Source organism: Dasypus novemcinctus, chromosome 1 (genome assembly GCF_030445035.2).
Source record: "Dasypus novemcinctus isolate mDasNov1 chromosome 1, mDasNov1.1.hap2, whole genome shotgun sequence".
NCBI classification, from domain to species: Eukaryota; Metazoa; Chordata; class Mammalia; order Cingulata; family Dasypodidae; genus Dasypus; species Dasypus novemcinctus.
The window spans coordinates 208,552,610-208,580,566 of NC_080673.1; the positions used below are offsets into that span (position 1 = coordinate 208,552,610).

The 27,957-nt window shown below is 46.5% G+C and overlaps 1 non-coding gene across 3 annotated transcripts; it reads left to right on the top strand.

Moving 5' to 3' along the window:
* Positions 1–27,636, top strand: LOC101428479 (uncharacterized). Of its 3 annotated transcripts, none has more exons than XR_011649730.1 (5): positions 1–516; positions 23,998–24,098; positions 25,487–25,612; positions 26,264–26,410; positions 27,184–27,636. It is a non-coding gene; the product is annotated as an uncharacterized protein (transcript). The 3 variants fall into 3 exon arrangements; XR_011649731.1 differs by lacking the exon at positions 1–516 and adding an exon at positions 23,105–23,425; XR_011649729.1 differs by lacking the exon at positions 1–516 and having other exon boundaries at positions 23,689–24,098.
* Positions 27,637–27,957: the final 321 nt, after the last annotated feature.

Sequence of the window (27,957 nt, forward strand, 5' to 3'; positions counted from 1 at the left end):
GAAAATGGCCATTTCCGTCTTCCTGGAGTCTCGTCCCTGCCTCGTGCTCACAGTGGCTGTTGCTTTTGCCCTCCACTGCTATCTCCTCAGAACGCCTCAAAATCTTTAAGAGCATGTAATAAGAACACCTTAGATCCCCAGGACCGCCAGGAAAGGTGCGGGGAGCCCCGCGCCCTGGCCTGGGGAAGGCCCAAGCCCTCCTGCCTTCTTATCTTGTTCTGTGGAATTTTCTGCCGTTCCCTGCCCAAGGACAGCCACCAGCTGTCTCTTCTCACAGAAATCAGTTTTACAACATTGTGCAATGGAATGCGAATGCTCAGTAAACAGTGTCCTCTGCCTGCCAACGATCCCTCTCAAAGAAAGCACCGCCAGGAGCGGGTCAAGCCTCAGAAATGCACACGTCAACACTTCTTTTAAGTTTTAGTTTTTCACTTTCAACTGCATTTTATTTCCACGTGGGAGAACGAGAGGAGAAATGTATAATGGAAGACATTCCCAGTGACACGCTGATATCAGGTAGGCAAACGTACTCTGCTAAATGCCAAGTTCAAAATGAGGTTTTGTGCGTTGTGCTCATTCTTGAAGCATTTATTTGCCGGTAACACTGCAGGGTTTTCTCTTGATTTATCTATCAAGTTAACATACCCAAGAGGGTGGCCTCAAAAGTGACCTGTATGATTCTTAAGACGAGAAATCTGGAAATCCGGACGTCACAGAGTCCAGGCTTGAGTTGTTTTCCAGGTGTCAGGCACTTAAATAAAAGAAACTCTGATCATTAATCACACTAACTATGGCCGAACACTCGAAAGGTGTTTGAGGTCTTGGGCGTGCCGGGTCCAGTGACCAGGACGAACGCCGCGCACGGCAGTGTGTTCTCTGCGTCTCAGGTCAGAGCCCACTTCACAGGCCCGGAAGGCACCGCCCTGGACAGCTGAGCCTCACGGGGCTCCTACAAAAGAAACAAGTCAGAATCGGTATCAAGTTCCCTGATTTTAATGCAAAAAAGAAGCAGGATTTAAACCTTGTGTTATTTTTCACAAATGTTTCATGACATTTTTTACGTCCCATTCAGTCTTACATTGAATAAAATTCTCCTCTCAACTTGACGTTGCGAATTGAATGTCCAATTGGCCCTTGCTTGCCTCGGTGATTCCATTTGAGTGTTCCGCAAAGAACAGGAGCTGCTGTCCTTCAGAAAATCAGTGACGGTGTAAGTGTGGGGCAAAGACAGAGTGTGAGGTGTGGTTTTGGGTTGAGTGGAATGGAATGGATGTGGGGGGAGTAAGCTGTAGAGACCCCCCCTTGTGTGGTGAGGCTGGAGACTTGGGCAGAACGAGACCCTGGATCCAAGCCCCCGGTGCAGCCCTCACAGCGGCGAGCCCGGGGCAGGCGCCTGCCCTCTGCGGCTTCACTAGTAAAATGCGTGATGATGATCACAGCGCCTGCTTCTTCTGGCGTGAAGGTGAGGGGATGAATGTTTGTAGAGCGTTGGGGGCCGGGCAGGCACATGGAAAGTGCTGTCCGAGTGCTGCTAAGTCTGTTTCCAGGGTGTCTGTCCCTTGGGGGGTGGGGAAGCTTTGGCCCTCGGGTAGCCCTGTTGCAGTTGGTTGCCTAGCAACTGCGTTAGCCTCATTTGAAGGGGCAGAGGAGGACTGAGGGGCCAGGGCAGCCCGCCCACCCTGCACTGTATCTCGTGGCTGCAGCTGGATGGACTCGGACGTGGTCTGGACACGGGGGCAGCCAGCTGGGCCCAGGGGTCCCCAGGAAGCCTGTGGGGTGGAAACGCAGATGCGGCCGGGCTGCGCTGAGCTGCTGAGCGCCGCCCTCCTGTGCTGCCGCCCCGGGTCAGGGCCGTGTTTCAGGCCCCACAACCCCTCCCCGTCCACCCGCGTGGCTGTCGTCGTCCGTCTGCTCCCCCACGCTCCCTCCTCCACCAGCGCCAACTGTTTCCATTGCATTAGTGGGGGGCCTCACCCCAGCCCCACCCCACCTGCCCATCCCACTCTGGGATCTCCTTAGCCCCCACCCTGTGCAATTTCAGGTTCAGAGCTCAGCTGCTTAAGGTTCACTCTGAGCACAGGGGTCAGGTCACATGATCTAATTTTCACTTAAAAGAGCAAAACGTGGTCCTCGAGCCACAGAACCGCAGACTCTGGTAGTGGAAGAGACCCTGCAGGTCTGACCCTCCTGCACCGACGGGGTCTGGCCGTGCAGCCCCGGGGCAGGGCACTCCCACCTTCTCCTTGCAAGGCAGCGTGTTCAGCCGCCACCGAGGGCAGAAAACGCCTCCTGCGACTTCCACCCACTCATCTGCCGGCTTCGTTCTGGGTCCACTCAGAATGAGAGCGCATGTAGGCTTACAGCTAAATCATGCAGGAAATAGCTTTCCCCTCTGCTTCCCTCCTGTCGTTTTCCGTATTATCAACACTTTGCATTTGTGTGGGACCTTTGCAATTGAAACAGTATTATAATTCTATTAACGACAGGTCACAGTTTACATTAGGGTTTACTGCTTGTATTGTACAGCTGCCCCATAAAATTTTTTTCCCGCTTGTCTTCTCTTTTCTTTTTTCAAAAATTTTATTATCTTTTTTAAAAGATACATGGATCACACAAAATGTTACATTAAAAAATATACCCCACTCCCCACACCCCAGTCCTCCCACATCAACAACTTCTTTCATTAGTGTGGAACATTCATTGCATTTGATGAGTATAGTTTGGAGCACTGCCACAGAGTGTGGATTATAGTTTACATTGTAGTTCACACTCTCTCCCAGTCCATTCAGTGGGTTATGGCAGGATATATAATGTCGTGTATCTGTCCCTGCAATATCATTCAGGACAACTCCAAGTCCTGAAAATGCCCTAATATCACACCTCTTTTTCCCTCTCCCTGCCTTCAGCAAGTCCTGTGGCCACTGTCTCCACATTAATTATACAATTTCTTCCATTGCTAGAGTCACAATATTTCTATAGTAGAATACCAGTAAGTCTGCCCTAATCCATATTTTATTTCTCCATCCTGAAGACCCTGGGATGGCAATGTCCACTTCACCTCTAAATCGAGAGGGAGCTTAGATCCCAGATGGCTGATGGATGGGATTCTCTTGCTTGCAGCTGTAGACTCTCTTGGTTCCCTGGTGTGGTGGTTGACCATCCTCACCTCCATGTTAGCTAACCTGGGTTAGTCCAACGAACCAGAGAGTAGGTGTTGCAACTCTGCTGAGGCTCAGGACCCAGCTGTCACATAGACAGTCCAGAGACTCAAGTCTCCTGAGCATCCACCAACCCCAGTGCCAACCACAGGTTCACTAAAAGTGACAGAAGAGGCATTTGTAGAAAGGACACATCTGAGTCCAACTCCATCACACTCAGTATTCCAAAGTAGGGTCCACTGACATGGCACTGAACTCCAGAGCCATCTGCCATGACTGTAGGGCCTGGGTGTCTCTGTTGCCCTCAGGAGCATCAATACCTGAGGTTGTATTTACTTTGGCTGTCTCTGAGGTCCTGCTGAGATGTGCATAAGCGCAACCCCTCTGATGACCTCCTGACTAATTTTGAAGACTCTTAGCCATATAAATCCATTTGTTTTTACCATTTCCCCCTTTTATTCAAGGTCTTTTTATAGTTGCATCACCAGCTGGTTCTTGGTAGTAATCCCTTGGCACCAGGGAGGCTTATCCCCAGGAGTCATGTCTCATACTAGGGGGAAGGCAATGCATTTACATGCTGAGTTTGGCTTAGAGAGTGGCCACATTTGAGCAACACGGAGGCCCTCAGGAGGTAACTCTTAGGCACCCTGCAGCTCTAGGCCTAGTTGAAATTTCAAGCACACAGGCTCAGCATAGTCATCAGTATCAAGAGCCCATCATTGGACCTTCCTTCTTCACTGATCTTTGCCCTTGTATTTGGGGTATTGTTGTTGCTCCATTGGGGAGTAGTTCTAGAGTGGTAACTCAGCACTCCCTCAGTCATCATGTGAACTTCTACCCCATATGTCAATATCTAATAAACATCTGAACATATCTATATACCCTATATGCACATCCAGAGAACTCCCTCTCACCCATGCACACCCCTATCAATGACACCCCACATCAGTGCTCCTTCCCTGCCATAGTTGAACCTCTCTGTGATCCAAAATTTCTTAAAACATGAAGTCTAATATATTACCAAATTCAATTAATAGGAAAATGAAATGGTAATGATAGGTTTAAAGATTAGAAATAGAATATATAATAATTTAGAAAAATAAAATAAGGTAAAAAATAAATTGGTATTAAAAAAATGAAAAATATCAGAAAAATTTTTTTGACATTTTGCCTTGCATCACTGTAATAGGTGTTGCCCTGTATGTACAGTGGCAGAGCAATCTCTGCCATTTCTTCCTCAGTGTCTACATTCACTTTTTATTATTATTACGTCTTCAAAACAGTTTAGGTCGCAGTAAAGTCACATATAGAATAAAAAGAGCTCCCATATACTCAACATCAAACCCTTTTCCCTCTTCTCCAGCAATGATCTTTTTACATGTGGATGTTACATTTGCTGCAGCTGATGTACAGATATTGAAACATAGCTACTTACCATGGTTCCATTATGGTTTAATTATGGTTTACATTTTAAACTATACACCTTTATAAATTTTTGGTGATATTTAACATGACCTGTATCCATCATCGCAGGATCATGCAGAACACCTCCATTGCCCCCCAGTTACCCCTCTTCCAACTATTCTATTCCTCTCTCCCCTCCCCTCAGGGCCCACAGTGACAACCAAGCTTCATTGCTTGAAGGACAAGATTCATAGATACTTGCAACAATGCTGAAGGCTTGACACACTAGTCTGTCCTCCCCCTTTGGGGCCCACCCATGCTCTCAAGAGACACCCTCTCCTCTGCTTGAGAACACTAGGCCTCCCCAGGATGGGGGAAAAACACCTTGTGCTCATTGTATTGCCCCATAATTTTTAACATGAAAAAATGTGAAAGTTTTGATAATGTTATCCTTGTACAAAAAGGGTTACTTTTTTTCATCAGCAGTCTGTTGGGACTGGTCTGCTTCTACTTTGTCTTTATTCTTAGAATGTAACCCTTTGTATTAGCCAAAGGGGTGCTGATGCAAAATACCAGAAATTGGTTGGTTTCTATAAAGGGTATTTATTTGGGGTAGGAGCTTACAGATACCAGGCCATAAAGCATAAGTTACTTCCCTCACCAAAGTCTATTTCCATGTGTTGGAGCAAGATGGCTGATGATCTCTGTGAGGGTTCAGGCTTCCTGGGTTCCTCTCTTCCAGGGTCTTGTTTCTCTCTGGGTTCAGGGTTCCTTTCTTCCAAGGTCTTGCTTCTTCCTGGGCTCAGGGTTCCTCTCTTCCTGGGGCTGGCTTCTATTTCCTCTGTGTGCTTACTTCCTGGGGCTCCAGCTTAAGGCATCAGTATCAAACTCCAACACCAAAACTCCAACATCAAAACTCCAACATCATAAACCCTCAGCTCTGTCCTTTCCCACGCCTTATATCTGTGTGTCCCCACCCACCAAGGGGCGGGGACTCAACGTCCTCATGAACGTGCCCAGTCAAAGCCCTAATCTTAACTCAATCACGCCCAGGCACAGACCAGATTACAAACGTAATCCAATATCTATTTTTGGAATTCATAACCATATCAAACTGCTACAACCTTACCGCAAGGTGGGGTCCTCCTGGGGTTCCAACAGAAAGCCCAGAGTCTTTGCCAAGGTCCTCCACCCCCATGTTGGGGGTTGAGCTTTTCCTTCTAGATCCTGTGGCTGCTGAAATCTCTGCTCAGCTTTTTAGCACCCAGTTTCCATTTTTCTGCTTTTTGTTGCTTGGAATCCCCCCTACTTTTATGTAGTATATGTAGCAGCCAATGGCCTGAGGAGGGTCCTTGCAGATTCTGGGCCTCCTGGCTCTTATTTCCCTCTCCTCCTGGCTTTCACCTCTCAGTCCCCAGCCACCTTGGCAGGCCACTCTGCTCTGTTTCCTTCGTCCTTTCTCTCAGGCTCTATTCCCTAATCCGTAACTTCAAAAATGTCCTGAAGGAAGAACGGCAGGATGGTTGCAGAGCTCACGTGGTGTCCTTCCCTTCTCTCAGACAGCACAGCCGCTAGAGTCCTGCTGTGTTGTTTACACACCCATGCCTGCACGCAGCATTTTATTAATATTATGTTCTCAAGCTTTCAAAGTTGTTTTCAGATTGAAGCTGAGAAGAAAGAATCAACAAACTTGAAGACAAAACAATTTAAATGATCCAGATTGAGGAGCAGAAAGAAAAAAGATTTTAAAAACCATGAACACAAAGGAAAACTAACGAACAAAAATACGACAACAGCAAAAAATGAGCAAAAACAATAAGCAAACAGATGAGGGAGTCATCTCGGTGGGGGCGGGTGGGGAATGCATGAACAGAGGCTAAGAGAACTGGGGGACACCATCAAGTATACCAATATATGCATTATGCAAGTCCCAGGAGGAGAAGAAGAGGAAGAAACAGAAGGAATATCCAAAGAAATAATGGCAGAAACCTTCCCAAATGTAACAAAAGACATGAATAGGCACATTCAGAAAGCCCAACGAACCCCAAAAAGGATACACTCAAAGGGACCACAAGCAGACACATAGTAATCAAATTTTCTAAAGCCAACAATGAGGGGGAGTTCAGAAAGCTACAAAAGAAAAACAAGACATGTAGGAGGGAGTCCCAATTAAATTAAGGGCCAATTTCTCATCAGAAACCTTGGAGGCAAGAAGGCAATGTGATTAAATATTTAAAGTACTGAGAAATCGATGGCCAAGCAAGAATTTTGCATCCAGCAAAACTCAAAAATGAGGGAGAAATTAAGACATCTCCAGATAAACGAAAGGTGAGGGAGTTCACACCACTAGACCTTCCCCACAAACAATGTTAACAGGAGTTCTTCAGACTTAAAGGAAAGGACACTAAACAGTGGATCAAAGTGACATAAAGAAATAATGACCTCTGGTAAGGTAACCCTATCAGTAATTATAAATCCCAGTAATATTTTATTGTATTTTTTGGTATATAACTCCACTTTTTACTTCTTACAGATTCTAAAATGCAAATGGATAGAAAGTAATAAGAAATCTATGGCTTCGGACATACAAGTATAAAGATATAATTTGTAATAAGTACAACCAAAGGGTGGGGGGAAATAGGAGTAGAGGAACAGGGTTGTTATACACTGTTGAAGTTAATTTGGTATCAAAGAAAACATGATTATTATAGATTTAAGATATTAAATTTAAGCCCCAAGGTAACCGCATAGAAAATATCATAAAAATATACACAGAGAAAAATGAAAGGGACTCAAAATGGTACAATACAAAAAAAAATCAAATAAATATGAAAGTAGGCATTAATGGCAGAAATAAAGGATAAACACAGATTCCTGGTGCCACTGATAAGGATAGAAGCAGTCACAGAAGAACACACAGTGAATGCACACAGAGAGCAGACAGCTGGGGAGGGTGGGAAGGGAGAGAAATAAATAAAAAATAAATCTTTAAAAAAAAGAAATAAAGGATAAAAAAGTAAAACTTACAGAGACAAATGGCAGAAGAAAGTCTTACATGATAAGTAGTTACTTTATTTTTTTGTTTTTGTTTTTAAAACAGCTTTATTGAGATGTAACTCACACACCATAAACTTCACCCATTTAGAGTATACAACTCAATGCTTTTTTACGTCTATTTTTATTTATTTATTTTTAATTCATTTTTTTAAAATATTACATTAAAAAAATATGAGGTCCCCATGTACCTCCCACCCCTCTCACCCCACTTCTCCCCCCATAGCAACATTCTCCTCCATCATCATGACACATTCATCGCATTTGGTGAATACATCTCTGAGCATCACTGCACCTCACGGTCAATGGTCCACATCATAGCCCACACTCTTCCACGTTCCATCCAGTGGGCCATGAGAGGATGTACCATGTCCAGTAATTGTCCCTGCAGCACCACCCAGGACAACTCCAAGTCCTGAAAACGCCTCCACATCACATCTCTTCCTCCCATTCCCCACACCCAGCAGCCACCATGGCCACTTTTTCCACACCAATGCCACATTTTCTTCGATTACTAACCACAATAGTTCATGAATAGAATATCAGTAAGTCCACTCTAATCCATATTCTATTCCTCCATCCTGTGGACCTTGGATTGGTTGTGTCCATTCCACATCTATGTCAAGAGGGGGCTTAGATTCCACATGGATGCTGGATGCAATCCTCCTGCTTTTAGTTGTAGGCAATCTTGGCTCCATGGTGTAGTGGTTGACATTCTTCAACTCCATGTTAGCTGAGTGGGGTAAGTCCAATAAACCAGAGTGTAGGAGCTGAAGTCTGTTGAGGCTCAGGGCCTGGCTATCACATGGTCAGTCCAGAGATTCAGATCCCCTAGATATAATTAAACCCCAGCACCAACTACAATTCTGGTAAAGTAACAGGAAAGGCTTGTGAAAAGAGATCACATCTGAGTCCAGCTCCATCACACAGAAACACCAACTCCAAAGAAGCGCCAACTGACATGGCAGTGAACTCCATCTGCCATGACCATAAAACCTGTGGGTGTCTGCTGCCCGCAGGAGAACCAGTACCTGGGGTTGTATCTATTTTATCTGTCTCTGAGACTCTGCTCAGGTGTGCATAAGGGCAACCCCTCTGATAACCTCCAGGCTCTTTTTTAGAGACTCATAGCCACATAAACTCATTTGTCCTTTCCATTTCCCCCTTGATTTAGGTCAAAAAGCATTTTTTAACTCCTGTTATTATATGTCGACAGGGATATTCTGCTGGTCCGAGTTGACCCTTTTATTCAAGGTCATTTTCTAGTTACATCATCAGCTGGTACTTGGTAGTGGTCCCTCGGTGCCAGGGAGGCTCATCCCCGGAAGTCATGTCCCACGCTGGGGGGAAGGCAATGCATTTACATGCTGAGTTTCACTTTGAGACTGGCCACATTTGAGCAACACGGAGGCTCTCAGTGGGGAACTCTTAGGAACACTGCTGCTCTAGGCCTTGTTCTTATTTCAGGTGCACAGGCTCACAAGCATAGTCATTAGTATCAGGGGCTCATGATAAGTAGTTACTTTAAATGTAAATGAACTAAACTCTCCAGTCAAAAGGCAGAGATTAACAGAATGGATAAAAAGCATGAACCAACTATATGCAGTTTATAAGAGACTGATCTTAAATTCAAAGACACAAATAGGTTGAAAGTGAAAGGATCAAAAACAAACAAACAAACAAACAAAAACATACCATGCAAAATAGTAACCAAAAGAGAGCTGGGCTAGCTATACTAATATCAGTTAAAATAAGTAAACTGTTTTGAGGGCCTAATATTGATAAGTCCTAGATATTGATAAGGGGGCCTATTTAACAAGAAGACATAAAAATTATAAATATATTTGCACCTACTGGCAGAGACCCAAAATACATGAAGAAATATTGACAATTATGAAGGGAGAAATTGTCAGTTCTACATTAATAGTAGGAGACTTCAACAACCAGTAAGCCAAAGAAGAAATCACAGGAGAAATTAGGAAATGTCTTGAAGCAAATGAAAATGAAAACAAAACATACCAAAACTTATAGGATTCAGCAAAGACAGTACAAGTGGGAAGTTTATAGATCTAAATGCTTAAGTTAAAAAAGAAAAAAGAACTCAACTTAGAGACCTAACCTCACAACTGGGAATCTAGAAAAAGAAAAGTAAACTAAACCCTAAATGAGCAGAAGGAAGGAAATAACAAAGATCAGAGTGGAGATAAATAGGGAATAAAATAATAGAATCAACAAAACTGAAAGTTGGTTCTTGAAAAGATCAATAAAATCAACAAATCTTTAGCTACACTGATGAAAAAGACAGAAACAACTAAAATCAGAAATAAAAAGGAGGCCATTACAACTAATCTCACAGAAATAAAAAGGACAATAAGAGGATACTATGAAAAACTGCTGAGACCAGATCAGCCATAGGTTTGCACCAAGGGAAGGTGACGCAGAACTGAAGAAATAAAAGAACAAAAAGAAAGACACAAGAGAGAAAATAAAGATGGGACCAGGGGACTCGACAGCTTCTGGAACTGAGAGCCTCGACCCCAGTTTCCACATCGTAGTTATTAGAAATTACAAAGCAGCAGTCGTCTATGTCCACTCTCCAGGCTGCTCATTATTAAAGCTGCGGCACCGGCAATGCCAGGGGGCGGGCCACACAAAGTTCAGACGTCTCCACACGCAAGCAGTTCTCATGCTGACCAGACAGCGTTCTGTCCAGTCAAGGCCACTCTTGTCCTAAGCCCACACTTCTCATCTGCATTATGGAAACGTTTCAACTTCAAGGCATGTTCCCACATTTAAATTCAAGCTATTTTCCCACAAAAAACTGTATGCCAAAAAATTAGATAATCTAGATGAAATGGGCAAATTCCTAGAAACACACAAACTACATACACTGAATCAAGAGAAAAAAGAAGATATTAACCAAATTATAGCAAGGAAAGAAATTGGATCAGCAATCAAAAACCTCCCAAAATAGAAAAGTCCAGACCAGATGGCTTCACTGGTGGATTTTACTAAACATTCCAAGAAAAATTAGACCAATCCTGCTCAAACTCTTCCGAAAAATTTAAGAGGAACAAATTCTTCCTAACTCATTTTATGAGCCCAGCATTACCCAAATACCAAAGCCAGATAAAGAAACTACAAGGAAAAATCTGCAGACCGATATCTTTTATGATTATAGATGCAAAATTCTCAACAAAATACTAACAAACCAAAATCAACAGCACATTAGAAGAATTACATACCATGACCCAGTGGAATTTATCGCATGTATGCAAGTGTTTCAACATAAGAAAATCAATTAAGGTAATACATCACATTGAAAGAATGAAGGAAAAAAACCACATGATGATCTCAATTGATGAAGAAAAGTCATTTGACAAAGCCCAACACCCCTTCTTGATAAAAACACTTATGAAACCAGGAATAGAAAGGAACTTTCTCGACATGATAAAGGACATATATGAAAAATCCACAGCTGACATCACACTCAATGATAAAAGACTGGAAGCTCTCCCTCTGAGATCAGGAACAAGCCACGCAGGCCCACTGTCACCACTGTTATCAACCTGTGCAGGTAGTTACATACGGAGCAATCAGGCAAGAAAAGGAGAGAAAAGCCATCTTATTTGGAAAGGAAGCAGTAAAACTTTCCCTATTTGCAGATGACATGCTCCTATATATGGAAAGATATAGATACCCATGTGCAAAAGACTGATGGTGAACCCCTACGTCACACCACATACAAAAATTAACTCAAGATGGATCAAAGACCTAAAATAGGAAGCAAAACTATAAAAATCCTAGAAGAAAACATAGGGGAGCATATTCAAGACCTTGTATTAGGCAATACAGTTTCTTAGACTTCACATCAAAAGAAGAAGAAAAAAAAATAGACCAACTGGACTTCATCAAAATTAAAACTGTTTCTGCTTCAAAGGACTTCATTGTGAAAGTAAAATGACAGCCTAGAAAATCAGAGAAAATACCTGAAGTCCTCATGTCCAGTAAGGGTTTAATATCCCTTAGTAATCCTACAACTCGACAACAAAAAGACAAACAACCCAACTGAGAAAATGGGCAAAATCCTTGAACAGATATTTCTCCAAAGAAGATATTTAAATTGTAAAAAAAAAAAAAAAAAAGATGAAAAGATGCTCAAGATCATTTTCCATTAGGGAAATGCAAATCAAACCCACAATGAGATACTATTTCACATCCACTAGAATGGCTACTATTTTTTTTAAAACAGGAAAATAACAAGTGTTAGAGAGGATATAGAGAAATCAGGAGCACTCCTTCATGGCTGGTTTGAATGTAAAATGATGCAGCCACTGTAAGTTCTCAGTCTGGTGGCTTCTCAGAAGGGTTTTTTTTTTTTAATTGCCCCCCTCCCCCGTTGTTTGCTCTCTTGTGTCCATTTGCTGTGTGTTCTTCTGTGTCCACTTGCATTCTCAGCAGCACCGGGACTCTGCGTCTCTTTTTTGTTGTGTCATCTTGCTGTGTCAGATCTCCATGTGTGCGGTGCCACTCCTGGGCGGGCTGCACTTTTTGCATGGGCGGCTCTCCTTGTGGGGCGTACTCCTTGCACGTGGGGCCCCTTATGTGGGGGACACCCCTGCGTGGCACAGCACTCTTTGCGCGCATCAGCACTGCGAGTGGGTCAGCTCATCACATGGGTCAGGAGGCCCTGGGTTTGAACCCTGGACCTCCCATGTGGGAGGTGGATGTCCTATCAGTTGAGTCACATCTACTTCCCCTCAGGAGGTACTGAATTACTATACGACCTGGCAATCCCACTTCTAGGCATTCACCCAAAAGAAGTGAAAGCATGGACTTGTTCACCAATGTTCAAAGTGGCACTATTTTCAATTCCAAAAGATGGAGGCAACCCAAGTGTCCATCAACAGATGAATGAATAAACAAAATGTGGTACTCACATATGACGGAATATTATTCAGCCTTAAAAAGGAATGGGGTTCTAATACATGTGACAACAATAAGGAACCTTGAAGACATCATGTTGAGAGAAATAAGCCTGACACGAAAGTCAAATACTATATGATTCCACTGATTTGAAATAATTACTATAAGCAAATTAATAGAGTCAGAGGGTGAGGGTAGGGAATGGGGAGTTAATGATTATTCAGTAGAAATTTTCTGTTTGAAATAAAGGAAAGTTTTGGTAATGGATGGTGATGATGGTAGCGCATTTTGAATGTATTATTTTTCTTTTTGTTTTGAATGTATTTAACACTAAAGAATTATATATTTGAATGTGGTTAAAAGGGAAAATTTTAGATTTTATATGTTACTAGAATAATAATTTTTAAAAACCCACTGTACAGCACAAACAGTGAACTATGGAATATAGTTAATAGTACAATTATAATAATTTGTTTTCATCCATGTAATAAAAAAGAAATGGCACCATGCTAAAGCAAAGTGTTGATAAATTTGGGAAAACTGCGTGAATGAGGGAGCATATGTGCGAATTCTGTTTTTTTTCCTCATGATTTTTCTTAAACCTACAACTTCTCTAGTGAAAATAAAAGCATAGAAAAATAAACAGCGGGGAAAATGGCACCGTCTCAGTGGAATAACCAAGGCTGGCACCCATTCAGCAGAATCTGTAGACGCCAGAACACAAATGGCATCTTCCAAGAGGGTGGAAACCACAAAACAAAAACCTTTATTTCAGTATGGGGTGAAAATAACCCCCAAAAATGAAGGCCAAATAAAGGAGTTTTCAGAAGAGCTAGTGCTCGGAGATGGTTTCAGCAGCAGACCTGCTCGACAAGGAACAGAAGAGGAGCCCCTCAGGCGGATGGGAATCGGCCGCTGATGGCCGCCAGGACTTGAATGAAAGAACAAAAGCTCCAGACAGGGCGGGATGTGGGTGAGCAATTATGCCTTGTAGGCTTTATGAGACAGGGGGGAGTAAAATACATGACCACAATAGCACCAAGGGAGAAGAAGTTCAATTAAACTGTCGGAAGATTCTTGCAATGCTCAGGAAGTAGTAAAAGTACTAATGTCAGGAAGAGTGCAAGGCAATGATGCATACTGTGACCACTAACACAATAAAAGAATAATAAAGAATGAATGCTAATATGCTAAGGAAAGTGGAAAAATAAAACATAAATAACCTTGATTATTAAAAAAAAAAAAGGCAAAAGGGGGAATAAAGGAAAAAATAACAAATGGGAAAAACAGAAAACAGCAGGATGGTAGGCTTAAACCCAGCTGCATTTTAAATTGCACTTAGTGTAACTGGGGAAACTCACCGATTAGAAGACCACGATTGTCAGACTGGATTGGAAAAAAACACAACTGTGTACTGTTTCCAAATGAAACACTTTATATACGTGGAAATGTCGAAGGTAAAAAAATGGAAAAGGCCTGATGTAGATATGAACCAAAAGAACGTTGGCGAAGTCAAAACAGGCCTTCAGAGTGTAAACCTTACCGGAGTTAAGAGGAACAGAAACACCAATGTTTAATAGTAGGAAGAGGGTTTGGGAGCGTTTCCCGATTCTCTGTTGTGAAATGCATTTAAAAGAATTTTAAGCATGATGGGCCATCAATTTAAGTCTCTATTATCGTTATTTTTCCTGTTAACTACAATCACATCTTTAATCTTCAGTCCATTACTTTGATGAGCCAAATAAGTTAAAAGCTGACCCCAAAATACAAATATGAAATGTTTTCTAAAAAGCCCCTTTGATGTCCTACAACTCAGTAACAATAAACAAAGCCTTGAAGACACGCAGCTGGCCAGATGCTCACCCCGTTAGTCACTAGAGAAACGCAAACCAAAACCCCGATAAGGAACCACTTCAGCCTCCCGAGGAGGCTCTTCTCCAGGAACAGGAGGTAAACGCTGGTGAACGCAGCGCCCTCGGGGCCTGCCGCGTCGCCGTGGGAACGGGCGTGATGCGAGCGTCGTGGGAAACAGTTTGGAGGTTTTTCCTAATGTTAAACGTAGAATTGCCCCATGACCCAGTGATGCCACTCCCGGGTATATGCCCCAAATAATTAAAAACGGGCTGAGACAGATACTCGCACAGGGACGCTCACAGCCATCTCAGTAGTGGAGACGCCGCGAAGATGCGCCCACGGGCGCGGGGGCGATCAGCGGAACGCGGCGCACGGCGGGGGCCTGTACGACCCGCGGTTCTCTTCCACGTGGGCGACCTTGGCACCGGGAAGACCTCCACTCACAGCAGGCCTCCAGGACAGGCGAATTAATAAGGACAGAAAGCAGGATGCACGTTACCAGAGGGCTTCTCATTACAATGGAAAAAATAATTGTTGGAGACTCCGCGGGACCTCGGGCTGTGCCTGAGCCCGGCTGGGGGGGGCGGGCACCGGCGCGGCTGGTTTGCTGCAGGCTGCGGGAGCACTGCGCCGGGAGCGCTGGCTTTTATGATGGGGATTTTTCCTAGAGGTACCGGCGATCGAACCCCGGACCTTGTGCGTGGGAAGCAGGTGCTCAACCACTGAGCTACACCTGCTGCCCTATAACGGGGGTTTATCGGGTTAAAAGCGGCGGCTCTGCGGCCTGGAAGGCGCGTGGAGGTCTGCGTGGCCCGAGCCGCCTTCTCCAGGCCGCCCTCGCCGGGCTCAGCCGGGGCGCGTCTCCCCCTCCCGGCTCCTGGGCCCCCTCCCACCTCGGGCCCCCCCCCGCCCCGCAGGCTTCTCTGTGCCGCAGCCTTCCCTCTCCTGTTTCTAAAGGAGACCCCGGCCAGCCCCACTGCAGGGGCGCGGTCAGACCCCCGCGGCCCCCCCGCCTCGCAGGGTCGCGCGCCCCCAGGAAAAGGTCAGCGGCCGGAGCAGGGGCTCCTGGGGGCTCCGCAAAGGCCCCGGAAGGTCGAGGCCGCGGGTCCCTCTCTCGCAGCTCTTGACCCGCGATGTCCGGGCAGTCGCCGCGGGAAGCCCCGTGGGAGGCCGCGAGCAGCCGTGGACGCTGCGCTCCATCCCGGGGAGCCCCGCGGGGCGCACGGCGCACGCCTCGGCCAGGCCGCGCGGCTGGGCTCCGGGGCTCCCCGGCGCGGGGAGCGCGGCGCTGGGTCCCGCGGCGTGGCCGCTCGGCTCCCACGCGGGCCCGGGGCGTGGGCGCCCCGCGAGCGGGCTCTGCCGCCACCTGGTGGCCGCGCGGGGCACGACAGCCGCTGCGCGCGGCCGGGGCGCGGGGGGCGCGGGGGGCGCGGGACCCTCGCTCACTCTGGCGACTCCGGGCCACGTGCCCGGGGCGCAGCCCCCTTTCCCGGTGGTCGGCCCGGCGCTCACCCCCCGCCCGGGCGTACAGGACGGGCGTCGTGGGTTCCGGAGCCGGGCGCGGCCCCCACCCTGCCCTGACGGCGCTCGCCGCGGAGAGCCGGGGGGAGGAAAGCGCGCGCCCCGCGGGAGGGCCCGTGGGGGGGCTGCGTGCCGGCAGGAACGGCCCGCGCGTGAGCGTGGGGCAGCGACGAGAGCAGAGTCCTGGGGCGGCGGGGGAGGGCTGGCTGGAGCGGGGGTCCTGGAAAAGCCGGGGAGCCCCACTGGCTGACCGCGCTGCTCGGCGGAGGAGGGGCGCGCCCCGGCCGAGGGGCTTCGTCCTCCCCCTGCCGCTGCGCCAGGTGGTGTGTGTGTGTTACGGGCCGCAGGGCTTGGACCCGACCCCAGGCGCGGGAAGCAGGCGCTCAGCCACCCGAGCCGCCGCGCCCGCTTCATCTCTTTGGAAGCTCTGTTGTTTGGTTCACTTGGGTTGGTTGTGTCTTCGTGTGAATTGACTTTTACTATTTTGTAACACTCCTCTTTGTCCCTGAAGAGTTACTTTGTTCAGAAATCTAATTGATATTCATGCAGCTGCTCCAGTTTTCCTTTGATTTATGTCAGAATGGCATCTCTTTTCTACCCTTTAGTTTTTAACCTACTGTATCATTACATTCAAAGGGAATTTCTGATGACAGATAGTTGAGTTTTTTTGTAATTATTCTGATAATCTTTTTCTAATTTCTGTCAAGGCCATTTACATGTAATTGTTAATCTGGGAAGATTTTGGACCTCCATTTATTGTTTTTCTTTTTGTTCCCTCATTTTTCATTTCTCTGATTTCCTTTTCCTACTTTCCTGTGGATTAGTAGAGCATTTTATAGCTTTACACTTTGCCATATCTATACCATTCTTCACTATACCTTCTTTACATAGTTTTGTTTGTTTTTGTTTTTCTTGAGGTACCGGGGCCAGGGATTGAACCTGGGACCTCATACGTGGGAAGCCGGCGCCCAACCAAAGAGCCACTTTGCCTCCCGAGTTGAATTTTTCGTTTGTTTCTTATTTATTTTTAGAAGGCACCAGGAACTGAACCCAGAACCTCCCATGTGGGAGGCAGGGGCTCAACTGCTTGAGCCACATCTGCTCCCTTTGTATAGTTTTCATTCGTGGCTGCTTTAAAGATGACCATAGTACGATATACATTACAATATTCCAACTTCTCACAGGCTACTAGTATCAATATTTTGCGACTTCAATGGGAATGTAGAAACCGTAGCACCCTTTAGGTCCCTTCGTTCCTACCCCCTTTATGATACAGTTGTCTTAAATATTACCCTGCATACACTGAGAACCCCATCAAAAATTTTACAAGTTTTGCTTTCAACTGTCAAATACTAATTAAAACATTAAGAGAAGTCTGCTGTATTTGACCAGGTATTTACCCTTTCCATTGTTCTTTCTTCATTCCCCCTTTTCAAGAGTCATTCCATTATCATTTCCTTTCTGTTTAAAGAACTTCTTTTGATAATTCTTTTAAGATTTATTTTTATTTGTTTCTCTCCCCTTCCCCACCGTCCGCCCCCCTCCCCCACCCATTGTCTGCTCTCTGTGTCCATTCACTGTGTGTTCTTCTATGTCCACTTCTGTTCCTATCAGGCAGAACCAGGAATCTGTGCTTCTTTCTGTTATGTCATCTTGTTGTGTCAGCTCTCCATGTGGGCGGCACCACCCCTGGGCAGGCTGCACTTCCTTTGCGCCGGGCAGCTCTCCGTACGGGGCGCACTCCCCGCTTGTGGGGCTCCCCTATGCGGGGACACCCCTGCATGGCAAGGCACTCCCTGCGTGCATCAGCACTGCACATGGACCAGCTTATCACATGGGTCAGGAGGCCCTGGGTTTGAACCCTGGACCTCCCATGTGGTAGGTGGATGCTCCATCCACTGAGCCAAGTCTGCTTCCCTGACAATTCTTTTAAAACTAGTATTCTGGTGACACATTCCCTTAGTTTTCATTGATGTAAGAAACTTCTTATTTCACTTTCATTCCTGAGGGCTGTATCCCCTGGATATAGAATTCTGAGCTGACAACACTTTTCTTTCAACACTGAAAATATGTGCCACTTGCTGCTGGCCTGTTTCTGATGAGAAATCTCCTATCACCAAATTCTTCTTCTTCTGTCGGTAAAGCATCTTTTCTCTCTGGATATTTTCTAGATTTTTCTCTTTGTCTTAAGTTTTGAAAAATTTGTATGGTATGGTGAGGTTGGTGTTTTTGTTTTTTTCTTGTTTGCTTTCCTATTTGGGTTCATTGAGATTCTTGAATCTCAAGGTTTATGTCCTTTACCAGTTTGGGGGAAGTTTTAAGCCTCTATTCTGTCCAGTATTTTTTTGGCCTGGCACTCCTTCTTCTCTCCTCTGAGACTCTGATGATACGAGCTCTTGACCTTTGCTTATTGTCCCACAGACTCACGGGCTCTCCCCTCTTTTTAAAAACTTCTTTCTCTCCATTATTCAGATTGGATCATTTATATTCATGAAATTTCAATTCCACTGACTCTTTCCTCTGTCTTCTCAATTCTATTTAGTCCATTCAGTAAGTTTTGTAAAAAATTCAGAATCTGTATTTTTTCTAAAGTGTCAATTTTTTTTTGCATCTTTTTACTTTTTTGCTGAGACTTTCTATTTTTCCATTTATTTCAAAGGTGTCCAGATCTACTTGCTGAAACACATGTGTGATGGCTGTTTTAAAATTCTTGTCAGGAAAATCCAACATCTGTGTCGCTGTGCTGTGTGCTGGTGTCTTTTAACAGTCTTTTTTCATTTGAGTTGAGATTTTTCTGGTTCTTGGGTATGAGGAGAAATTTTGGGTTGTATCCGGACATTCTAGTATTATGAGACTGCCGTTCCTGTCTAAATCTATTTAGCAGGCGCTCTCCCGCGCGGCTTTGGGGTGCGCACCCTAGCCACTCCTGCAGGCTGCGATCCCAGCGCTGATCTGCGTCCCACGGCGAGGGGCTCCTGGAGCCAGCCTGAAGCCCAGGTGCACTCCACCTGTCCCCGAATTCTGAGACGGAGCTGTGCCGAGCCTGCTGCGCTTCAGGCAGGGGTGCCCCGAGCCGCCGGTGACTCCACCCCCAAGTCCGAAATATCCCTCTCCCCGGCTCACCTCTCTGTGAGGCTCCCCACAGCCTGCAGGAGGGACCAGAGGGTGCTGCTCCTTTCGAGCAGGGTGGGCTGGGGGGCAGAGCTGCTGCGCCCCCGGAGGTAGGCGTTAATCGCAGTAGGGCAGTGAGCGGCACAAGTGCCAGCTCCTGTCTAGACGGAGCAGGTTTCTCTTGAACAGATTTTCTTTCTTTTTCTTTTCATTTCCCCCCTGCAGTCGTGGGCTGCAGACTGCTTTAGCATCAGGCTAGCATATAAAGGGGGGACGCCAAAAAGAACTCTCTGCTGGTCACCAGTGAGATCCATGCCCGGTCCAGCTGCTCTTCTCCACCTTCCGGAACCCTCTGGGAGCTGCTTTATAAACTGTGTCAAGGCTTTTTAGATGTGCTTGGTGGGAGGACTTACCTACTCCGTCCTGTCCAGAATCAGCAGTGACACCTTCTGAAAGACCTTGAAATGGACCATTTAAAACGGATTGAAGATCCATTACGCACGTATCCATAAACATACTTACGTTGAACAAAGTTCTGGTATGAAGCACCAGTGGTGTTCAAAGATGCTTACGGGGGGAGGAGTGTGGAGAGGGGGGTGGGGGGTATATGGGGACAAAAAAGACAAAAAAAAACCCACAAAAACAAAGATGCTGAGGGCTGAGGGCTGCCCACGGTCCCTCGCGGTGGGCTTGGGAATGTGGCTGCCGCTGCCCTCCCAGCAGTGTCCCCCGGGCATCTCCCCAATGGGCTGCCCACCCAGGTCAGAGGGTCAAGTGCCCTTCTCGGCCCGTCCGCCTCGCCCCTCTACCGCTGCAGGGAGCAGCGTCGCACTGGAGTGCACTGCAGCGTCAGGTCCTGGACTTTGGGTTCAGAAGGCCTTGGTCTAATTCTGCCTCTACAACTTACCAGCTGTGTCACCTTGGACTGGGCTCTCTGAGACCCCGTTTCCAACCTGTAAAATGAGGACGACCCAGAATCCAGCCACTGCCCTTCAGTGCCCAGCGCCACGATGGCTACGGCAGCGTCCTGCAGCCACCCTGCTGCCACGGGACCTTCTTCACGCTTCCCTCTCCCATACAGTCAGAACACACCTTCTGAGGGGCACGCACGGGGAGAGCGACACCATCGAGCCGGTGGTGTCAGACGTCTTCGGGAGAGTTTCCTCTCAGAGACAGCCAGAGAAAAGAGCAGCTTTTACTCCCTGGGACCTCTGGAGCATGGTAGAGACTGGAGAAAGCCTCCACAAATGCTGAATTGAAGGAAAAAACAAGGAGGAAGAAGATCTACCGCTCGGCGTCACCCGTGTTTGTCCCAAGTGGCTGAGGAGTCACACAGCAGCACTAATCTAATTCCATCTTTATTGATTTGTATTTACATTTTGTATAATTGGAATCATACAATATATAGTACTTTGTGTCTGGTTTCTTTCACTTAGCATAATATTTGGTTTTTTTGCTTAATAGTAACATCTTATAACATTAGCATACATTTGTTCAGTTTCAAAGAAAAATAGTCTTACATATGCAATAGTACCCATACACATATTTAACGTGAGGGAGGTTTCATTACGCTATACAGGCCTATGTTACATTTTTCAGCTTTGCTTCTGGTAACGTACATACGTGTTCACACCTATTTAGAGTGGTGGTGTGAGGCGTTTCAGGACCCCAGAAGATCACGTGCTCAGAGCTCACCCATTCCTGGGGTGTGGACCGACTGTAGGGCCTTGGTTAGGCTACTTCAGTAGGGCATGGCTCAGGTGGGACTTAATCCTCTTATGGGGTCCTTTATAAACGGGATGAAGACAGACAGAGACAACACAGCTCAGAGCGGAACCCAGGAAGAGAAAGCCCGAGGAACCAGGGGCTGCAAGCAGCGAGGCCCGGGTGGGAGAGGGCTGTCGCCGCCACGTGCCCTGCCCGGGACAGGACCAGGATGGCCAGCAGCCGGTCCTCAGGCAGACGAGCACGGCCTGGGAAGCCCTGAGCTGTAGGCCGGTAAGGCAGCGAGTCCCCAGTGCTGCCACGCAGCTCAGCAGCTTGGAAATTAAACATTGAGATATGCACTTACACACGTCCAACACAAGCTCTCTACAACACGACATGCGTGTACACACAGGTATATGCCTTCACACACACACATATACATACAGATACATATTCACACTACAGGCACACACACCTCATACCTATATACACATATATACATTTACATAGACGTGTATATATATATACCGTCACACACACATATCTATACACATACACAGGTATGTATTCACGCTACATACACACATATACCTCAAACACCCATATATATACGTTTACATAGACATGTATATATATACCTTCACACACAAACCTATATAAATACCTTCACACATATATGTACACATCCATATATGTACATTCACACAAATACATAAAAACATATAGACACATGGATACCTTCACACACACATACGTGCACATGTCTTTGTTGTGGTCTGAGGATGTGTGTACTCCAGAAAAGCATGTGCTTAAACCTAATCCGTCCCTGTGGGTGTGGACCCACTGTACGCAGGACCTTCCGATGAGGCGGCCTCAGTTAGGGTGTGGTCCAGCCCGGTCACTGGGACTTAATCCTGTTACTCGAGTCCTTGTAAGAGAATGAAACTCAGACAGGGAGAGAGAGACGGCGGCAGCCAGACGCTGAGCATCAATGGCACCGGGAAGAGAAGGCAGCAAGAGATGCCACCGTGTGCGTTGCCGCGGCAGGCCAGGGACCAGGGGTCACCAGCAGCCAGCCCAGGGCGTGGGTCTCTAGGAAGAAAGCCTCCCTTTGATGACGCCTTGATTTGGACTTTTTCCCAGTCTCAAATGATGAGCAAATAAATCCTCATTGTTTAACCCAACCTATTCCATGGTATCCACTGGAGCAGCCTAGGAAACTGAAACCACCTTCACACACAGACACCTTCACAGACACGTGTGCACATTCACACAGCATAAACATTCACACACGTACGTGTATACCCACATGGACACACAGACCCACCTTCGCGCACGCCCACAGGCACAGGCGCACAATCGCACGTACCACGCCCCCTCGCTCCAGGTGCCCAGGCCTCGGCTCAGAGGGCGCAGGATTCTCCGTGACTCCTGCGTGCCTGGTCCCAGCACCAGCTGTCATTCTTACTTTCCTTTTTGGGCACCAAACATATCAGCATTTCTTTTCTTTGTATGTAAGCAAATGACAAAGACCCAGTTTTTCAGATTTACTTTTTATAAGCCTAATCTTAACATTACATATTTAAACAATTGTCAGAAGTTACTGAGTTGTCAGCATCATATACAACTATAGAATGTCCTTAATTTATATTAAACCAGAAATGTGCCACCATCAATGTATTAGCATCTTTCACTAGTAAATACTGAAAAGCATGAAATCATTGTGTAGAAGGTTCATCCTGACAGTGTTAGCTCACAGCAGACTGAAACTGCTTGGCTCACATTTCAAACAAAATGGAAAACAGCAAGATTCAGCTGGTGCTAATGTGTGATTTTGTCCTAGCACTACTAAAGTCACAATTCGTCATGGAGTAAGTTTTTAAAAAAAAGCGAAGTGCACACAGTAATGTACAGCAATTTTAAAGACAAAAAAAAAAAAAAAAAATCCCATGAAAACATTCCTACTGGGAAACGGACTTGGCCCAATGGATAGGGCGTCCATCTACCACATGGGAGGTCCGCGGTTCAAACCCCAGGCCTCCTTGACCCGTGTGGAGTTGGCCCATGCGCAGTGCTGATGCGTGCAAGGAGTGCCCTGCCGTGCAGGGGTGTCCCCGCGTAGGGGAGCCCCACGCGCAAGGAGTGCGCCCCGTAAGGAGAGCCGCCCAGGGTGAAACAAAGTGCAGCCTGCCCAGGAATGGCGCCGCCCACACTTCCCGTGCGCTGACGACAACAGAAGCGGACAAAGAAACAAGACGCAGCAAATAGACAGAGAACAGACAACGGGGGGCGGGGGGGTTAAATAAATAAAAATAAATCTTTGAAAAAAAAAAAAAAAAGAAAACAGCCCTACTGACACGGCTGCCACAGTAACCCAGGTCTGAGGAAGCAGGGCTCCGGGAGCATTTCTAACGCCTGGGCCTCCCGCTGCGGCTACCTGCTTGTCTGTTTCTTGCCTGTACGACACTTCCTCGGGGCAAGGAAAGTCTGTCGTGTTCATACCCCACTCAGAGCAGAGACTGGTGCAGGGGCTTGCTCGCACCTGCCCAAAGCCTGGGGAATGAACGAATCCACGTTCCTCCTCACCTGTGAGACGAAACGAGGCGAAGCTCGTTAGGAGCTCTGCAGAGTCCTGGCTGGGGGCACAGCTCCGCCAGGCCTGCTGCTTTCTCCCCACTGTGGCCTCAGAGGTAGGAGGGGCAGTGAGGCGGGGGAGCAGCCAGGCCCGGGGCAGAGAGCACAGCCGCAGGGGGCAGGAGGCCCAGCCGGTGATTACGGAGGCAGCGGGAGCCAGGCCCGGGGGCAGCCATCACGGTTCAAAGGCGGAAGGCAGAAGAGACCTGTGACCCCGTGTCGAAGGAGCCTCCAGGCAGGAGAGAAAGGCCGGCCGGGCCGCACCTTTGCCAGGGAAGGCAGGAGCCGCCTGCGGCCAGTGGAGGGCTCCTCCAGGGCGCAGCCTTCCTGGCCCGCCTTCGACGGCCCTCACGCCTAGAGGCAGCCGGGAGCTGTGGCTTCCTTTCCCTGGACAGGAACTGAGGCTAGGCTGGAGGGACTTCCAAGTCACTGATCAGCAAGAGGGGGCAGGGGGAAGCCGAGAGCTCAAGGCCTCCTCTGGATTCCAGAGCCTTCCGCCTGCCTCGTGACCAAGCCCAAGGCGGAAGACTGGCGACTTGGAGAAACAGAGAAGGCATGTCCCTGTAAGCGGAGGAACCGCCTTGCCTTACCTCTGTCTTAAAGAAATGTCTTTCGTGTTTTGAAACAGGGGCTTTCAAGGTGCAGCAGTGGGACCTAGGCAGACACGATTTCCTCGAATCTGCTCCTGGTTTGGGGGTGTTTGTGACTGTCACGACTTACAATGATGAGGTAAGCATTCTCTACTTTGTTATATTTTAAAGACTTATTTATTTCTCCCCCCTCGCTCCATTGTCTGCTCTCTCTGTCCGTTTGCTGTGTGCTCTTCTGTGCCTGCTGTATTCTCATTAGGCAGCTCCAGGAGCTGATTCTGGGACCTTCCGGAGTGGGGGAGAGATGATCACTCTCTTGCATCACCTCAGCTCCCTGGGCTGCTGCGTCTCTTATCGTCTCTCCTCTGTGTCTCTTTTTTTGTTGCATCATCTTGCTGCCCCCGCTATCTGTGTGGGGCAGCCCTCTATGTGGGCCAGCTCGCCACACGGGCCAGCTTGCCTTTTCCAGGAGGCCCTGGGCATTGAACCCTGGACCTCCTGTATGGGAGACAGGAGCTCAACTGCTTGAGCCACATCTGCTTCCCTCCTTAGGTTTTTAAATAAAATGTTTTATTTGTTAAATATTAATGTCCCTTGCATCCCTACAAAGTTTTGAAAGTGTTAAATATGGGACACAAGCAGTCACTAGCCAGCATTTTTCATTCTTAATGTGTATAGCACTAAATAAAGGCAGCAGGCAAAGGGGAACTGAGAACATGACGGGATTATTGTTTTCTCCACATCAAACTGAAAGACTTAAAAAAAGTAAAAGCAGAATCATTACTGTGTTTTCTGGCTGTATGTAATATATACCTGTTTATAAAGTTCCAAACAACACAGAAATACACTTAGCAGATCAGAGTTCCCCAGCACAGCCACCGGAAGAGCTTGCTGTATGTTCTCCGGGGCATTTTCCTAAGCATATATACGTGTGTACTTTCTCAAACAACACATTTTACAAAGCTAGGGGACTATGCAAACTGCCCTACAAAAGGAAAGGGCCGATATTCCATTACAGTAGATAGAGATCACACACTTTGCCCAAATGTATTTAATTTATTCCCTACCAAAAGGCACCGAGTTCTTTCAAAACTGCAATTTGCTATTCTGAATGATGCCACATGGAACAGGTTTTTACAGGGAATCTTGCTACACGCATCTGTCTGCAGGTAGAACTGCAGGTCGGTGCTTACATACATTGAATTTTAATACGTTTCACCAAACTGCTCTCCAAAAGGGTTCTTCCAGTGTGCATGCTCTCACCAACAGTGCTTCCTTCTGCACAATATTTTTGGGTATTTCTTAATCTTTCCCAATTTGATAAAGAACAAGGGATACCTTACTGCTGTTGATACTTCTCTGATTCCAAGCAAGGCTGAATATTTTCTCATGTGTTTTTTTTTTGCTATTTGATTTCTTCTTTAGGAATTACTCATTTTTTTTTTTTTACTAGATGGTATAGAGATTTAGTCTTAAAAGGAAAAGCAGAGAATAATTAACTTGACTATGGAAATCCTCCAATTGTAGGTATTGCTGTCAAAGTTGTATGGCCCACAAGGAACCTTCTACTTTACTTCACATTCACCAGGCGAGCACATCATCTGCTTAGAGTCGAATTCCACACGGCTTGTGTCGTTTGGAGGGAGTAAGCTGGTGAGCGCGCGTGCCCTGCGTCCACGTCGACAGACCCAAGTCGGCGCGAGCCGTATGACCTGGCATGCGGAACCCCGGACTCGGACTGACCAGGAGCTCGTGAAAGTCTCATCCAGATCTATGCAGAGTGACTGGAGAGGGCAGGGGAGAGCTCGGGGAGGGCTCAGAGGAGAGCCAGGAGGGCGGTCAGAGGCTCGAAAACAAAACCGCGAGGGAGGAGTACAAGACTGAGATTACTCGGCCTTGAAAAGAAGTGCAGGCCGTGGAGCGGATAATAAGGAATTCTAATAAATAAAATTTTAGGCTATCTTGTAAATGTTCTGACAACAAACAGAACTTTACTTTAAGAAATTTAGTTATATATAAATAAAAATTTCCTGACAGCATTAATCAATATCTTGCTGCGCCAAAGGCATTTGCTGAACAGCAAATTTGATGTCCAGGTTACCACTTAATGCACTATTTTCACAAAGAAAAGCTATGAGTAGAATAGGGAAAGGAGTGGCCATGAGAAGCGACAGAGCCGAGACTTAACCTGCCGTCCAGGCCCTGCTCACAAACGGGGGCAGAAGGGGGCGGGAAGGGCAGCGCGGCGGGCGGGAAAGAGCAGAGCGTTGTAACCGTGACTTTCTTCCTTCACTGTCTGCACAGAGGGTCCACTTAGATATTCGAGTTGGAGAGCATGACCTTGATGCAGCCATGGCTCAAACAAAGGACAAAGTTAATAAACTCGGCGTCAAACTGGAACATCTAATTGAGCAAATGGAGCAAATCGTCAAAGAGCAGAACTATCAAAGGGTCAGTTTGCCTCTTCAGCTCATTTTACCTCTTCATTTCCCGAGACTGGAGCAAGGAGAGCGTAACCGCTGCTGCCCGGTCTTTCTCTGAGCTAGCACTCTGCGGACACACGGCGGCTGTTTCTCTCTGCTGGCCCAGGAGCTCCTCAAGCAAAGGGGCCTCGACTCATTTCACCCCCAGAGCCAGGCAATGGGCCCTGCGGCAGTGAGAACAGGCCTAACAAACACTAATTACAGAAAGAACAAACACAGGCTTCTAAGCGCACCCTCCCAGCAATGCAAACACCACCTGAATGCAGGTGCAGACCCCAGTATACCCACTTTCTTCATATGAAAACACTGTTTAAGAGTCACTGCAACAGGCTCTGGGCAGACGTGGGCTCGAGTCTGGCCCACCCCTTGCTCACCTTTGTGTCCTCCCCAAGCCTCTGTTTCCTCATCTAGGAAACAAAAGAAGGTGTGATCTTTAGTTAAGGCGTGCACAGCGCCTGGCAGAGAGCAGGTTAAGGACTCCCACATCAAATGCCATCATTGCTGGGCAAGGGGCCACACAAATATTTGCTTTGTCTGATGGTGACAAGCAAAACGTATAAAGTATTAGCTTGTATTCTTGATAGTTTACACCAAAATACAAAAGTGTGTTTTATAAGGTTAATCCTTCCTCTCTGATTCTTAGCTAAACAAAGCATTGTGGTAAAAAAAAAAAAAAGAAAAAAAAATCAAGATACTGAAGTACTTCAAGAAACTAAACCTGCTCATTTCTCTTCTATATAGGACCGGGAAGAAAACTTTCGAACAACCAGTGAAAATACCAATAGCAATGTTTTATGCTGGGCTTTTGCACAAACATTAATCCTTATCTCGGTTGGACTTCTCCAAATGAAACATCTTAAAGACTTCTTTATAGCTAAGAAGCTTGTTTAAAAATTATTAAATTTTTATAGGCAAAGAATTACCTGCTAATTTGTAAACTTCAGTTAATAAGTCAAAATATCATAAATATGTATTACTTTTATGTGATCTCAAAGACATCAAAGGTTGAAATTTCTAACTGATGAGCACTGTAACATTACAATGTAGTGTCACTTTCACTATGTAGCTTCCGAATTCCATAGAATAAGCCAATCATGTAATACTTTAAATGTGTACTACATATGTAATTTTTGATTTCCTGGTCACCATGGGAAAAGGTAAAAAGACAAAACAATAAAGGTAAAATCAATCCTAGTGACATACTTAAAACAATAAATCAAAAATATTATTTTAACATGTAATCAATACAGAAGTTAAGAAATAGTTCAGGGGAAGCTGATGCAGCTCAGTGGTTGAGTGCCTGCTTCCCATGTACCAGGTCCTGGATTCAATCTCTGGTACCTCCCTTATAAAAAAAAAAGAAAAAGATTCACGTTCTTTTTTCATATTAACTCTTGGAACCCCCACATGTAATGAACGCTCTTGGCACATCTCAGCCGGGTCGACCCTCATTTCAGGGGCTCAGTGACCACCAGCTCGTGGCTACAGGACTGGACCGTATTCCTTTACTCACTG